The sequence below is a fragment of the Lepidochelys kempii genome, chromosome 8 (genome assembly GCF_965140265.1).
Source record: "Lepidochelys kempii isolate rLepKem1 chromosome 8, rLepKem1.hap2, whole genome shotgun sequence".
In the NCBI taxonomy this organism is placed as follows: domain Eukaryota; kingdom Metazoa; phylum Chordata; order Testudines; family Cheloniidae; genus Lepidochelys; species Lepidochelys kempii.
Window position 1 is genome coordinate 59,871,634 of NC_133263.1, and position 16,150 is coordinate 59,887,783.

Sequence of the window (16,150 nt, forward strand, 5' to 3'; positions counted from 1 at the left end):
CGCTTACTGGGAACCTCCTCTGGTGTTTGTCCTTCCCCAAGCACCGGCCACCCCAACTGGCTACCTTCCTCCTGGCTGCATGCAGCTAGGGATTCTGGCGTGTCTTCTTCTGCCTCAGCACCCTCACACCCGCTTTGCTGCTCCTGCTCCTGCTCCTCCTCCTGCCTTGTTGCACTGGGCTCTGAGATGTCCATGGTGGTCCCTGGAGTGGAGGTGGGGTCGCCCCCAAGTATCACGTCCAGCTCTTTGTAGAAATGGCAGGTCGCAGGGGCAGCACCAGAATGGCTGTTTGCCTCACAGGCTTTGGGGTACACATTCCGCAGCTCCTTCACTTTAACCCTGCACTGCAGTGCTTCCCGGTCATGGCCCCTTTCCATCATGTCCCTTGATATCTGCCCGAAGGTATCGTAATTCCTACTGCTGGAGCGCAGTTGAGACTGGACAGCTTTCTCCCCCCAAACACTGATGAGGTCCATCTGTTGCCATTGCTCCACACTGGGGCTTACCTGGCGTGTGGAGGCATGGTCACCTGGAAAGATTTGCTGAGAGCACTCCACACCTGGCTAAGCAAACAGGAAGGGATTTTTTCAAAATTCCCAGAGAATTTAAAGGGTGGGTCCGATATTTTGTCACCTGAGGGCGGGGCAGTAGAGTTCAAAGAGATGACCAGAGTGGCTAGCACAGGCATTGTGGGACACTTCTGGAGGCCGATCAGAGTGCACTATAGGACCAGGGTGTCCACACTGGCGTGCTGGTGCTCCAGCGGAAGTGCAGCAAATATCATTCCACTTGCCGATGTGTATTGCCAGGAGCGCTCCAGCCACGGAGTCTGGGCGCTCTACGTGCCTTGCCAGTGTGGACAGGCAGTGAGCTAGTGTGCCCAGGGCTCCTTTAATGCTCTCTAATGCCCAAGTGTAGCCAAGGCCCTAGCCATGCTGTAGCCAAGGCCCTAGCTTCAAATGCACTAGATTCTTGCATATTATTTTGTCAAGAGGTTTCCACCTTGTTATCTGCTGGATGGGTGAGGAAAACCTTGCATTCAATTCAAAACTAAGGCTATGCTTACACTGGCATGCAAAGTATTTAACTCAGTAGCCCCAAACTGGGGGTGCATGCTCCCTAGGGGATCATGGAGGAACATTCGGGGGGGGGGGGAGGGACAGGGACACACAATGGGGCCTGAGCCAGCCCTCATGGGGGGGCGGAGGGAGCGCTATGCTTCTAGACCAGCTCAGCCCCAGGCCCAGCTTCGACTTCAGCCCAAGCCCTGCTGCCGAGGAAGCCTTGGCTGTGCAGTAATGGAAGAGGGTGTGGTCAGTTTCCATTAACGGGAAGGGGGGGAACTATTCAAAAATTTACACACCACTGACTTAATTGAAACATTCAGTTTAGAGATTTATTTTAGGTGTGGGTTTTCTCCATTATGGAAACAATCATTAGTGTGCCTACATAAGTTTTGGATGCCTGAACTATGTGATACAAGTCACACCTCTTTTGAAATACCTGTTGTTGAGAGTACTTAAATATTTTAACGTGTTTGAGGGATTATTTGGGGAGGTGGAACGCAGGGAGGAAGGTAAACCACTTTGCTAATGTAGTGATTTAGAATTGTCAACAATGCCAAGTGCAATTCACAGCTAGTGGACATCACTAGTTCCTGGTTTGCTTCAAAGTACTTATGGGTTTATAAGGGGTTTATGGCCTTTTATGGGGGGAGGGAGAGAGGAGGAGTTTGTATAGGGTACCAGCAGATGCTGGGTGATTGCTCTGTTTGTTTGTTTATTTATTTATTTATTTAGGTTTTCAAATTTCAGCACATTCACTAATGTCATTAAGAAACTAATTGATTCTCCCTTTACTGCCTAAGTGTAAGACATCCGTTGAGTTGAAGATTAGTTGGAGGGGGGAGGAGGAAAGGAAGGGGCGTGGTTTACAGCACAGAAAACTTCTCCTAGGACTGCAAATATTTGAAACTGGGGCAAGCTTCAAATATTTCCACTGTCGTGGCACAAAAATTCTATTACGTGAGGTAGGAAGGTTGGGGTCCATTTCTAAACCCCCAAAAACACCTTCAGCTCATCATACTCAGGAAGAAAGAGACTGTGACATTCCTCGGGGTACAACCTGAACCACTGAACTGCTTGTCCCCTTAACACTTCAGCCCAGGATGCCTCTTTCACTGCTTTGCTGGCTATGAAAAGCAGCCTCTCTAGGTTTTGCTCACACACAAACATTAACATGTAGAGTCTCTGCCAGCAAGGTTATATGAGTGCTCTCCCAGCCACTCAGGAACAGTATATATGTGACACCTGCAAATTCTTAGTCACTGCCTTATACTGAGAAAACTACAGTTTACAGGAGCCTCAAGCTTTTAATCCGTTCCTGGCACTGGGATGGAGTCTGTTTATGCCTGCTGCTGCAGCCTCTGTGAAATGTTCCAGTACAAGTAAATGTTCCTGCTGCTCAGGCCTAAGTCATGGAGAATGGTGTACTCCATCCAGACACTGATCAGCACCCAGCTATGGTCCATGGGCCAAGTGCCTGCTTTCAGAGCTGTATCTATTATTCACATCTGTACTGATCTGAGAAGAGTGCAGTGGAAGTCTGTTTTGATATTGTCAGGGCAATGCGCTACTACCGGTGAAAACGGGTGTATGAGGACCTTTATACATTGTGTAAAGGTCGGGAAGGAAAAACTTCTGTGCATTGTGGGAATGTGGGTGGAAGGGTGGAAACTTGAGACCTGGTACACCCTGTAAATTGGCATAGGTACAGGCCTATTCAGCTGTTTATGTGTGTACTTACCCACATTCCTCAGGCGTGCTAACTTGCTCTCCCTCCACTTGCCTTCAGGTGTGCTTCAGGGGGGTTTACACATGGGCCATAGGAGGATTATGGCACAAGCCTGTGCATGGACACTTCTACAGTTGATAGAATAGACATACGCACAATGAAGTCTACAGGAGACTTTCCCCCTTGTGCCCCCTGCTAAAGTCAATGGGGATTAGGTCAGGCTCTTGTGCAGGTCACACAATTAATGATGATCCAGTCTTCTTTCCCTTTCTGTGAGCAGAAAGGTTTGAGACCCAGTGGATTACTTGGTGAGGAAGCAAGGAGCGGTCCAGTACTGTGGCATATTTGCCTCCTCTTCCACCCTAAACTGGAGGCTGCTGTGGAATAGGGTGTGTACAGTCTTGGGCATGGAGTTGGGATGGGTGGATCTGAAGTTGGGAACCGTGTGTTTTCTGCTGCATTCTCTTCTGCCAACCCCATGGGAAAAAGAACACTAATGCTTGGGGACACCTCCATAGCTGCTATCGCAGCCCAGTGGGACTTAGCCACTAGTGAAACTGTGGCTCCTCCTGGCTGCCCTACCCCTGACAGCACAGCTCCTGCAGAATAGTTTGGGGTGGAAGGAACCCCTGCTGCCTCTCCAACCCCACTTAGATCCACAGGTAGTCCAGGTTTTACCCTGGTGAAATTTGTCTCTTCTCTCCCTCTTCCTGTGAATTTCTCCATGGAGGGAAATGATCTTGGTACACTGTATGTAGCTGAGTGTTGCAAATAAAGCTGAGGTTTTCTTACTTAAGGAGTTGAGATCAGTTGATGCGGACTGCATTGATTCTTAAGAATAAATCTCTAGAAGTTGTGAAAGGAAGCAAGGAAATATTACTGTTGTGTTTTAAATTATAGTATCTTAACACAATGGGAGAGGGAGAAGAAAAGATGATTCTCAGTGGACCTGAGTTACCTTACACTTCTCTTGACAAGCACAACTGCTCCGTAAAATAATTTCAATGTAGCAGGAGCTATCTCTTTAGGCTGATATTATGAGCTAAAGAAAGATTATGCATTTTTTATAACAAGCAACTTTACCTGACATAGAATTTGAGTGGAAGGTTTGTATCCCTATTGCAATTGATAGTTTAATACATGAATATTAAAACTTTCAATAACTTCCAATATTTCAGAGGCAAAGCATAGGTATTGGCTAGGCCATCTATCTATGTGCTTATTGCTTTCTCCATGAATAGCTTTCAGAAATATCTCTGCAACATCTTTGTAGTATAATAAGTATGACAAAGCACTGAAGTAAATGAAGACAGACTAGGACATTGAAAATATTATCTATTACAATTCCCTTGTGTACTTCTGTGTGCATTAACATTCTACAACAACCACTAATGTTAGTGGCAATGGTGTTGGCTTTTTAACTTAGACTTTAAGTGGCATATATTTATGAATCAATATTTTGTGTATGCACAGAGAATATATGGCAGTATATCTAACAACAACATCCTCTAACAAAGCAGTAGATCTTATGTTTTTGTATACTTCTTACATTTGCACAGATTTTGGCACAAACCTTCAGAAGGCCTTTCAATTTTAAAGTTATGTTGTAAATTTCACCCCAGTGCTGTGTGAGTGTGTGGTGTTTTGTGGATTTTTTTTGTTTGATGGGGCACTTGGAGAATTGATGATGAGCACCCAATGTAAGAATGTTAAATGGGGGTAATAAAGCTTGTAAGTAATACCAGTAACTTATTAACACTGAAATTGTATTTAAAAATGCAGGAGTGTCAAGTCCTATTCAACTTCTTAGGGAGTGAAAACCGGAAATGGCCATCTGCTTTCAGACTAGATTCTGACACGTTACCTATTGTGAGTAAAGCATTACTCTGCTATTTTTCTGTAATCAATGTGTCAGGAGCAAGAATCTAGTATTTAAGTTATACATTGAAAAGTCATATCAAATAAACATTTGCTTGGATTTTGTGTGCTTAGGCAGATGTCTGTGTATGCATGCACTGACCTTAGGAAACAACTGGAACAAATCTAGGGGAGCCCAAGCAGATCTATAGCAATTTTCCACCTGAACTCCTACCAAAGAACACTTTTTAAAAAGAGGCATTGAATAATTGTCATTGAATAGTTTGTCATTTAACTGAATTAACCATTACCTTGTCTATATTTGCTAAACTCTGTGTGTTCTTTCATTTAAAGAGAGAAAAGAATCTGAAGTGAATTAGGTGGCCTTGTCTGAGTGAGGGAGTCCATCTGAGGAGGAATGAGCTGGGCTGGATTTATAGAGGCAGGAAATTGGCAGCAGAACAGGGCAACTGGGAAAAACTGCAGTCACTCCCTGGGAGAAGGGAGGAGTATCTGGAGGTTATAAGGACAGGTAGCCTGCAGTTGCTCCCTAGGAGGAGGGAGTGGGTGAAGCTGGCAGACTCAGAGAAGGAAGGGAGAACGCAAAGGTTAGGAAAGGGCTTGAGGAAATGCAGCAAGGTCCAGAGTAGAACAAACCTTGATTGCTGACTAGAGGGGCCCCGAGCTAGAACCCGGAGTAGAGGGCTGGTCTGAATTGCCTAGCCAGCTACTGGGAAAGTGGCACCCGTGGGGCAGTGAATGGGAAAACTGCCTAGGACTGCTGGTGAAGAAAGATTTTCCAACACTAGACGGGGAACCATTTGGTGACCTGGGCAGAGGGACAAGTCACAAAGAGGCAGCAGTGGTTCCTGGAGCAAGAGAGGGGCTGCAGACCTGGAGAAATGGTGTGAAACTGTGGGAAGAGGTGTTGACTTCGTGTGCTATTCCCCAGAACCATCAAGAGAAGGCACCATCCTAGTGGTGAGTGGGGCACTCTTTCACACATAGGAAATTCTGAATTTTTTTCATTCTGAGTGGAACAAAAAATTCTAAATGTCAAGTTCCTATTAAATGGAAATGCTGAGTTTTGACTAATTGTAGGTAGGGCCTCCCACCACTAGAAGCATGCGGTGGGTGTCCTGAATGGGAACTTGGAAACTCACTTTCTAGTAGTATGAAACACCTCTCTTAGACCCAAACTATCACAGGAAAGAACTGGGCTTTATATCAAAGTATTGTCTTGAATATTATCTCTTAAAGGAGCTCACTGAAGCACAATCTTTCCGAGTTCTCCCTGAGGTGGCGAAGCTCTATCTTGCCTTCACTTAGCCACTGGTTAAAAGGCTACATACAGCCAAATTGTGGCAATCTGCCTCTCCATCCCAGATGCTTTGAAACTTGCAACCATCATCCAGCAGTTTGTGGATTGCTTTGAGAGACAAGGTGAGTGAGGCAACATCTAATATTCTGGAATGGACACTGCTACAACTACACTGCATACTGTGAATTACTGTACTTTGACATATAAGGCAATTTCTGCTAATGTTGTGAGATATTCCTGTAGTCAGAGGCTCATGTTTGCTTTACACTTTCTTAGAAGAATGGTCTTTGCTATTAATATACCAAAAACCCCAGTGATTTCTTTAAAGAACATTAGAGCCCAGAAACACCACATAAGAAATATTACTCTGATATCACTGAAAGGCTGTCTTTTATAATATGATCAACTTTGTCTATCACATCACACACGCTCCAAAGGCTTGTCGCCTTTGAGCAGTCACATAGCATATTTATTCCTATTTCTCACAATACTTTGATTCTAATCTGCAAGAGTTTTTCAATCTTCTATGAGGAAACTAGGAATGAGAGAGATGAAGACAAAATCATCTCAGATGGCTAATTTTCTATAGCCCATCCAATTTATCTTAAAGATGTTCCTCTTCTTGAGCACCTGATGGTAGCTTTGTGAGAACTATAATAAACTATTATCCCAACTCTTCAATGAATTCTGTATACCATAAGGTTAAACAACATCTGTGTTTCTATTACTTAAAACAAATTGCCAGACAAATCTATAGGAAAACCCAACCAGCTACACTGACTTTAATAAGATGCTTGTGGAATTAATCTTGCCGCAGGCAAGCGACAATCTCATAGAAGACAGTGTCAAGTAAGCAACTACAGCTGCTGAACCTCTCCTTTGCTACTGGGTCTGTTTTATTTATGTCCATTCCTCCATCTGCTGCTATTTCATCCCTGACCTCTCTGGAATCACTGCTAAAACGCAACCACCAAATTCTTCATTTTTCATCAGCAGGTTAAATTCACCCACATACTCTGCAATAATAAAGTGAGTGAGTGACTGCCTTTTTCTTTTAGTACTTTTCTCACTGTTGTCACAGGCTTCAGAACACAGTTGGCTTGGCAGAACTTAAACAAATATATCTTATTTTAGTTCACTTTTCCTCCGCATCTATTTCCAGGAGCTATGGGATGGGAAAATCTAAAGCCATTCTCTTTAGTTTCAGTCTGACTAGGGGTTCTGTTAGACTGGAGGGAGGAGTTCCTTTGCCTGGAACAGCATGTAGGATTGGTGCCTATCAGCACAAGAACTTTTATTTTGCAATGAGAAAATGGACTGTGGTGAAATGTGCTGAACGCTCATGAGGGTCAACAATATATCATGTGAATTGTAGAGGAAGACCAATAGGCATCTTATAGAAATTTTCACTCAGTAATCAGAGTAACCTGGTTTTAAAAGGCAACAGTACTTAATATCATTAGCATCAGTAAATTCACAATTAATTCCAGGAGATCAGTTTTCAACACAACTGAGGCCCAGTCCGCCTCTGTGGAGGTAAAACTTTTGCCTGTAAAAATTGCACCTTCAACATAAATTATTGAAAATTTGAGTCCTTATACCAGTACCTAGATATAGGTACAAATCACAGATGATGGGGCAGAGCAATAATGTGGATGGACCTAGAGAAAGGAATTAAAAACCAGAGAAGGGAGTCACACAGTGAGAATGAACTTTGACAATGTCAAGCTAATAGACCTGAGGAAAAATAATTTGAAACCCAAATCTTCAGTGCTGGAGAGGGTAGGTAGAGATGTGAAAAGTATTAATGCTGAAAGAGACCTAGGACTGATATGTAATTTATTGCCTATGCGGTGGTAATGCAGTATGACAGGGGGAAAAAGCCAATACAATTTTGAATTGTATAGATAAAAATCTTATCACAGGGCAGTAATAGTAATGTCAGTTCAGCTCTAGTGCAACCACACCTGGAATGTTACATTCTCTTCAGCTTGTAATAATTATTGGAAGTAATCAGATGGCATTTGTAATGGAGATCCTTAGCTAATATAAACTAAAGTCAATAGAATAACACCAGTAAACACCTGCGGCAGATCTAGTTGTTTAAATTCTACTCATTTCAATAAATAAGTAGTTGACATGGAAGAAATGCTTGACAGTTGTGATGCTGTTCTCTTAAGGAAGCAAGTTGCTAGTAAAGTTTGCAATATCTCAATATGGTACTCTCTCTCCATCCTAACTTACCGTAGTGTGGAGTTTTTGCCTGCAGGCAGAGCCCTGGATATCCTGGTTACAGAACTCACCGTAGAATCCACTTCTGGCTGGAGGCAGATGTTCCAGAACCCAAGACTATTTAAATAACACTTCTAGCTGAAGAAGCATAGACTGATGCAGTGGTGTTTTCCTGAGTTGGCAGACAGCCTGAAACAATTCTGAGGTATGATCTGTCCCTTTTACCTCAATGAGCTGTGTTAATTGTGAAACCTAACCATGCAGATTTCAACATCAGTGGTTTATTTTAACTTCTAGCCAATGCACTTATCCCTCAAACTGCCTCTCACTCCTGCCAAAACCAAGAACTCCCTTTCCTAGTCAATTGTCAGACTTTATGCTTTACCATATACCTTAATAGCAGTGCATTTTCAAAGAAAAATTCTGCAGCATAATGATTAAAAAAATTAGGGCAAGGTAAAATAGAATTGAAAGGCCTTAGTAGTGATCTGCATCATCCATTTTCAAATGTAATCCAATCAAAATGGCATGTTTTCAGGTGATCAGAAGCTGCCACAAAATATTTTGTTTGTTGCACTGGAGTGCTACAGAACACAGTGCTCTTGGTACAGAATGTAGCTCAAGTTTGATGTGCAGTGCAAGGGGTCTTGTTTATTGGTTGAACCCATACAAGTGACAAAACACTGTGCAGGGACAAAACATTGCACAGGACACCTCATCACCAGAAATGTATTGAGAAAATGAAAGAAGCTCAGAGAAGAGCAGCAAAATCATTAGAGGATTGGAGGGTCAATTTAGGAGGGAAGATTAGGATCAGAGTTTGTACAGCTGGGCTGGCAGCCATGTAGAAGCCAAACAGGATGTCAGTTAAGCCATTTTGTGTCACAGGAAGGGGAGCATTAGCAGGGACGATGAGCTGTCCTCTAGCATCAGTAGTATCTATAAGTAATATAGATGTATATAGCGAACATACCTAGAGGGATTTAAGAATATAATCTTTTATAACAAGTGTTACAAACTCTCATGCTTTCAGGAATAAACTAACCTCTAACTAGTGGCGATTAGGAGATAACCTGCTTCTCAGAGACAGTTATATCCTAACTGCCTGCTGCAGGGATGGAGTTAGGTTAGACATAGGTTAGGTTGCCTGCTGCAGGGATAGGTTGCTAAACATAGAATCAGTTGCCCCAGGGAAATCTATGGGTAAAAAGTGTTATATAAGAACTATGTATTGTCACTATTATGCTGATTCACACTAGTTTACCCATAATCATGATTCATTGATACATATTTTTTAAACAAGGGCAGAGATGCTAATACTCATATCCTGGCTAAAATTCCATTTCGGATATTATATCTGGCTTATGTTAAGTTTCCTATTATGTTGCAGTTGGACATAACTCCTTGGGACAAAATCTACTCTCTCTGACACCAGTGTAACAAGTCAGTGGAAATACTTCAGATTTGCACTGGTGAAACCAAAAGCAGAATCTGGCTCTTTAACTGCATGAAGTGTTGCTATACACCATAACTGGTATTTCAGCAAGGGGGAATATGATTAATCTATAAAGTCTGTATATAATTTCCTTAACATGTCTAAAGCACTTTGGTATCCTTTGGCATGAAAACCACAATGTAATTGCAAGCTTATTACTGTTGGCTGTACCATAATTTAACTAATGGAAAGCACCTTTTCCACTGTATGCCAAAGTGAAAAATAATTATACTGAATATTCGATTATTACAAAGAAATGAAAGGCAAATGAAAATTAGCCATGACTATAAAAATAAAGGATAAAATATTTTCCTTGTGTTTAATTCATGCACTAGTTTCCCATCCTTTTAAAAATGATCTAAGCAACTCTTTATTCTACTATATTCACCCCATACTGTTCACATAACTGACATGCTGCCATTTCTTCTCTTGTGAAGCAAATTCTAAAAACATTTCCCCTATTAACACATGAAATTGCTTTTTCACAGTAGCTACCTCTTATTTATTAATAGCGTCCCAAAGCTATAGTGATATTATCTGATGTTCATAATAAAATAAATAAAAAAAAACAAGGGCCTGCTGCTTTATAAAAGTTCTGGTACAATCTTCAAAGGAAGGGGGCAACGATGAAGTCATAAAGTGACGGATAGTAAAAGTAACAGAGAGAGAGAGGGTGTAGGATTTGTAACAAGGGGGGGGAAGAATCTACTAAAAGCTTGGCTGATTCTATATAAAGAATCTTAGAACTATCACTTGGGGTAGACAGTTGAGAGAAGATGAAATTTTCAAATGTACCGCCTCATTGAATTTCCATGAGTGGGGCACCTAAATTCGTCCCTTTGCAAATGCCAACTTAAATGGCAAGTCCACCCTTCTCCCTTAGCCAGGGGTGTAGAGGACCCTGAATACGGTGCAACTGGTATGATCCCCTAATTCAGGATTGACCAGATTCAGGGTGCCTGAGTGCAGTTCTTGGACACTGCACAGCTGTGCTGCAGGGGGTGCTTTACAGTGTCCTAGCATGGAAAGACTTTAGGGGGAAGAGAGTGGAAAAGGTCTGAGATATGATAGGCGCTGGTTGATCCATGATGACATATAGCCACTGAATACTCCTCCACATGCACCCTATACAGGAATAGAGATAGGGCTGTGCCTACTGCAAGCTACAACAGAACTCCTCTGAACTGAGAATTTGGACTGTAGAACATAAATATGCTACGCCAAATCTCTCAAATACATCTTCTTGTAGGGATCTCCAAAGCTACCTCTTATTTTATCTTTTACTAAAATTATTGCAGTTTACATATTCAAAAGGGTCTTTTCCTCTTAGTACTGGCCATATATTCCTTTCTTTCATTCACACACTAAAACCACATTAGCTTTATAGCACCTGTTGGGATTGAGGGTGAGATGCTTCCCTCAACACTAGTTCGGACCACTTCATCGATCAATGGGAAAGAGATGTCAGTGGCTTGTGTAGTTAGCCAGCCTTTTCCCCAGAGACCCAGTAAATCATTTGAATAGTATACTTAGTTTTTACCATCTAAATGTCTGATGGTACTATGCTGACTTTGTTCTGTTATACTGGCATATTTTAGCTTTTAAAAATATTCTGTGTACTGAGCTGCAATATACATTGTATAATATAGACAGGGGGTTGTAGTAATACAAGTGGGCACCACTTTTTTTTTTTTAACACCTCTTGAGATCTGACTAGGATTATTCTTTACGGGAGACTGAAATTTAAACAAGAATTAAGGCTCTGAGCCAGTTTCATTAATGACAATAAGATTTGGATAGGACTCTACTTGAATAACTATAGCAATCAGTGTTAACAAAACCATGAGCAATAAGTGACATGAGTTTATACAGAGAAGCCTTATTTAAAAATAATAATAATGGAAGAAGGGGAATGCTGTATGTGTAAGACATTAGTTTTTCAGTAATACATGTAATATCATGTCTCTCAAAATCTTAACTGAAAAATTATTTCAAATTAGATGGCATAGGAACTGTCATGTAGATTGAAAATTGACTAATTTACCATCTCCATCTCTAACTTTTGTGATTTTTCTGGAAGCCCTGTCAGTTAAACACTAGAGACCTACACGAAACACATTCTACAGTAGCAGCTGAGCAGTGCAGTCAAGGTCTGATGTAGTCTGGGGTTTACTAGCTAATTATATATTGTGAATCAAATTAATGTATTTTATCCTATTTGCAAGCATGTGAATATGTGTCACTTCCCCATAAACTTCATTAGTTTTCATTACACAGTGGCCTGATATAATCTGGTGGTCATTCCTACCTCTGTATTGATTAGTAATGCTACATCATTTTGAAATACTGACTATTAAGGCTTTTGAAATGAGAGTTCATGAGCACATTGAATTAGAATGTTTTCCATTTTTTTCAGTAATAACCTCAATCCATTTGAGACATTGCTTAATAGTCCATAACTCCTACTTTAATAGAAAACAATAATTGATTTCTACATATACTCTGAATACTGTAGTAATTACTATACTATATTATAGAATACTATAGATTTTAACATCTTTAATATCTAATTAATGGTATTCCTTTTGGAAAATTAATGGAAATAAAACATAGGCTGTCATTATTTGAATAAATATAGATGCACATTTCACGGGGCATATATTGAAATCATGTGCTACAGTAAAACTAACCAAGGACTTGTACGTGCATTACTGCTCTACCAAAAATTCACACTGATCTCAGCGGGAATTCTAGGTGCAGGAGAAATGCAGAAGTGGGGCCTAACTGTACGTTCTACTTTTGCAGCAAATCTCTCATTCAGTGTAATAAACAGGTATAAATATGAAAAGGTTCGCTATTATATTCCAATATTTTCCATTGGAAAATGGTATACAAACCCCACACCAGTAGCTGAAGGGTTAATGGGAGGCTGAGGGCTCAGTTGCTTATACCTGGAGCAGGGTATGTTAACCTCAGTTTATGAGACCCAGCAAGGGAGGAGGCTGCATCTACTTTACAAAGGAAGGAGCTCAGAGAGAAGAGACTTGGAAAGAAGGGATTTGGAATGCCTTCTCTCTGGGAAGGGAACTAAACAGGAGTAGAGCTAGTCTTGGGGTGGGCTTGAAACAGGGGTAAGGCTCTAGAGAGGGAGCTATGTGGGGTCAGTGTTCTGGAAGAGGAACAGGGAGTTGAGGAGAAACTAGGTGGGCTAAAAGCTGAAGCTTGAGGCAGGCAGAAGAGGCTTAAGTCTTTTGTTTGGTTTTATTTGGTTTCTGCTGAGGAATGCTGGGAGGAACTTGTCATTCTGAAAGAAGATTGAAGGGGTGCCCAGGAGGGGAGGAAAATAATGTATGGATGACTAGTATTGTGATGGATGATGTTTATCTGGGACATTCATACCTTGGAAGAGGTAGGACTCTTTCTGACCTGGCAGGGGAGATGAATCACTAGAAGAACCAGACTACTACTGAGCTTGAACAGTCCTCAGAAGGCAGCATCTGAGGGGAAGGTCCTGTAGTGCTGCGCCCAACCCAAAGGGGTGACCCAGCTGGAGAGCTACACTTCTTCCTCATCTCGATGGTGTAAAGCTCTTAGTATTAGCACAGGGCATAACTATGTTGTCTGAGAGCAGGTAGATCAATTACAATCAGCCCCCTTGGGGCATCTTGACTTCCTTGTATTTTTCACTGCAGCAGAGCTGGGTGACATGCCCTGAGATATGTACCAAGTTATGTTACATGTGATAAATAAAATAATTAGAGAGCAGAGTTCCAAATACAGTCTCTATCTATAGAATGGATGATGTACTAGGTTAAAAAAAGTTTTCTACTTTTCTGTTCTGGATCTAAGCAAAGGCTTTGCATACTGCAGATAAATCTAAGCTTCACTTCATTAGCATGAATTGAAAGGCAACTTATTATAGTATAACCCTTTATTTTTCTGCTGTCTGTATGATTAGATGGTAAAGGAGAATATTAATACCACATGTGATCTCGCTTTTCAGACAGCCTCTTTTTCCTCAAGAGCTAGTTACTTATATGCACTCTTTAATTAGATTCCTTACAGGAGATGCAGTTTGCTGATGTTGCAAAACATTCATATTGGTTGTTTTGCTTTTGTTTGTTTGTTTTGTTTTTTAGTAAAATACAATGTTTAGTGGTAAGAATCATGGTGGGGTTTTTTTTGTTTGTTTTAAATTAAATAAAAAAGGCAGTTTGCAGGCTGGCAACTACCTATAATTAAATATTTCCAGTCATGAAAACACCTGATTGTATGTGAAAGTGCAAGTCAGGGCTGGTATTTAAAGTTGATTCCAGGAAGGACCAAATTGGCAGCCAAAACAATAAGAAACAGATTCACCTCTAACTGTGATCCAAATCAATATCATGAGATCAGGTTACAGAAGTCAATCTGATGCTCTGGTAGGGAACTAATGATAGAAAAGATTAACAACCTGTATTGTGTTTTGTTTTTCTGTCCATTTCAGACCTGTAAAGCAACCACTTTTAATCCACATTGTCAGTCTTGTTAGCATGTGAATACAATTAAGGATATGACATCTCTGCAGTCATTTAAATGTCAGTTTGGAAATGGTACAATTTAGAAGGGAGTACAAGGATGTAGATTTATCATGAAAAAAAACTTGCTATTGTCTTCAAAATGTTCCAGTCTTGAACATTGCAGCCTAATTCATGTATATCACAAGCCAAAGTTTTATTAAAATTTGGGAAAGCCCCATGAGCTTGGATCCATACAATGAAATCAACACCTTTAAGCGGTTAAGAAAATTATGCAAATAAGTCTGCCAGATTTTGTTTCTGGATATTTAGTAGGGTCTTGCTATTTACTCTTTGATACAGAAAGTTTTCATGTTAGAAAATAGCTCCTGGGGATTTATGTTTTAGTGTGTTTTTATCCATTATTCTTATAACTGTCTATCAATTTATTTTCTGTATTGGTTTTTGAGATGTTACACTACTGAATAATTAGACAACTGAAAACTGCATTGGTTAACAAACTGACACCCTTATTGATAAGCTCCCTTTTTTCTTTTTCTTTTTCTTTTTTTTTGGTAGGAGATCTTTTTTTCAGCTTTAACTTTCCTAAAAACTGTACAAAATTAGGTTAATAATAATGGTGGAGGTTGTGCACTTCTACTGAGCTACAGAGGTTATAGTGTACCATTATGCGTGGGATAACATTATGCCTCCCATTCTAAAAGGCTTATATCAGCACCTGCAAAATCAATTACCTGGAAAGCATTTTTAGTGACAAGGTGCTGTTGCTGAAATCACCTTGGAGGTTATTTTATGAAGCTACTGGAAAATTGTATGATTTGCCACAGTTCTTTAAGAATTGCTCTGCTGAATAGTGGATAATTGTGGAAATAAATAGCTTGAGCCCTGAACAGCTGTTGTTTATTCCACAACTGTTTCCCTTGTTCTTCAAAAGTTTAAATTTCGGGAGGCGGGGGGACATAAATCATTTTTATGTTTCAAATTTTTGGCCAATAACTAGCATCCAATGCATTTATGTCCGTGGCAGTTCCTTACTGAAACTGAGGAAATTCTGTTACCTGCACCCAGTTCTAAGTAAAATCCTTAGACTTGTGAACATTCTCCACAAAAACGCAGAAGCTGTTACCCTTCTGAGGATGAAGGGAGAGACTTGTAGCAAAGCATGGGAGCTGTTCTCGGAGGAGTGGAGTGTGATAAATGGAAAAACTACAGTCATTCAACAAATTGGACCAGACTTTCTTTTTGTTTTAAATCAAGTCATAGATAATTTATCCTGACTTATTCTCTGGGTACTAAATTCAGTCCCAGTAAAAGCAGACCCAACCCACAATGAAGTCAATGCAAGTTTTATACCAGAATGCAAATTGTCTTTGAGGATGGAATAGGAAACCTCTATGCTCTTACTTATTCCTAACTCCTTAGCATGTAAGTTGCCCCAATTTTACATCCAAAGGGAATATCAAATTGCTACAAGCTACCTTGCTTTATGCCATTTAAATATAATTATACCCATTCTGTGACTCATTTAGACCTAACATGTAACTTAGGCTAACATTTATGTCACAACTTAATTTGGCCGAAAGATGTCCAAGGAATGAAACCCACTTGGACATCTTTGGGCCTGCATTTGACTGAAATATAAAGCTTTGTATAATATCATAGGAAGCTGTTGTGGGCCATCAGCAGTCAATCACTTTGAAAATGAAAAATTGGGACAAAAACTAGCAGATTCATGCAAATACATATGTTGTTGAGTCCTTGCTGGTTGTGGACTGGTGGTGGAAATGACTATCTGCAATCACACTCTCGCTCTTCAACACAAGTTGTGTTTCTGTACAGAAATCGATAAAAAGACAGGTTTGCTGTAAAAATATTTAGTTTTCAAAGATATACAGAGTGGGGAGAGAGCAGTGAGCACTGCACCATCAGTAACAC

General features: G+C 40.7%; 1 long non-coding RNA gene across 1 annotated transcript; it reads left to right on the forward strand.

The window, feature by feature from the left end:
* Positions 1-1,368: 1,368 nt before the first annotated feature.
* Positions 1,369-9,958, forward strand: LOC140915972 (uncharacterized). The gene is made up of 5 exons (XR_012160333.1): positions 1,369-4,662; positions 5,460-5,631; positions 5,911-6,093; positions 8,221-8,408; positions 9,594-9,958. It is a non-coding gene; the product is annotated as an uncharacterized lncRNA (long non-coding RNA).
* The last annotated feature ends 6,192 nt before the right edge of the window (positions 9,959-16,150 follow it).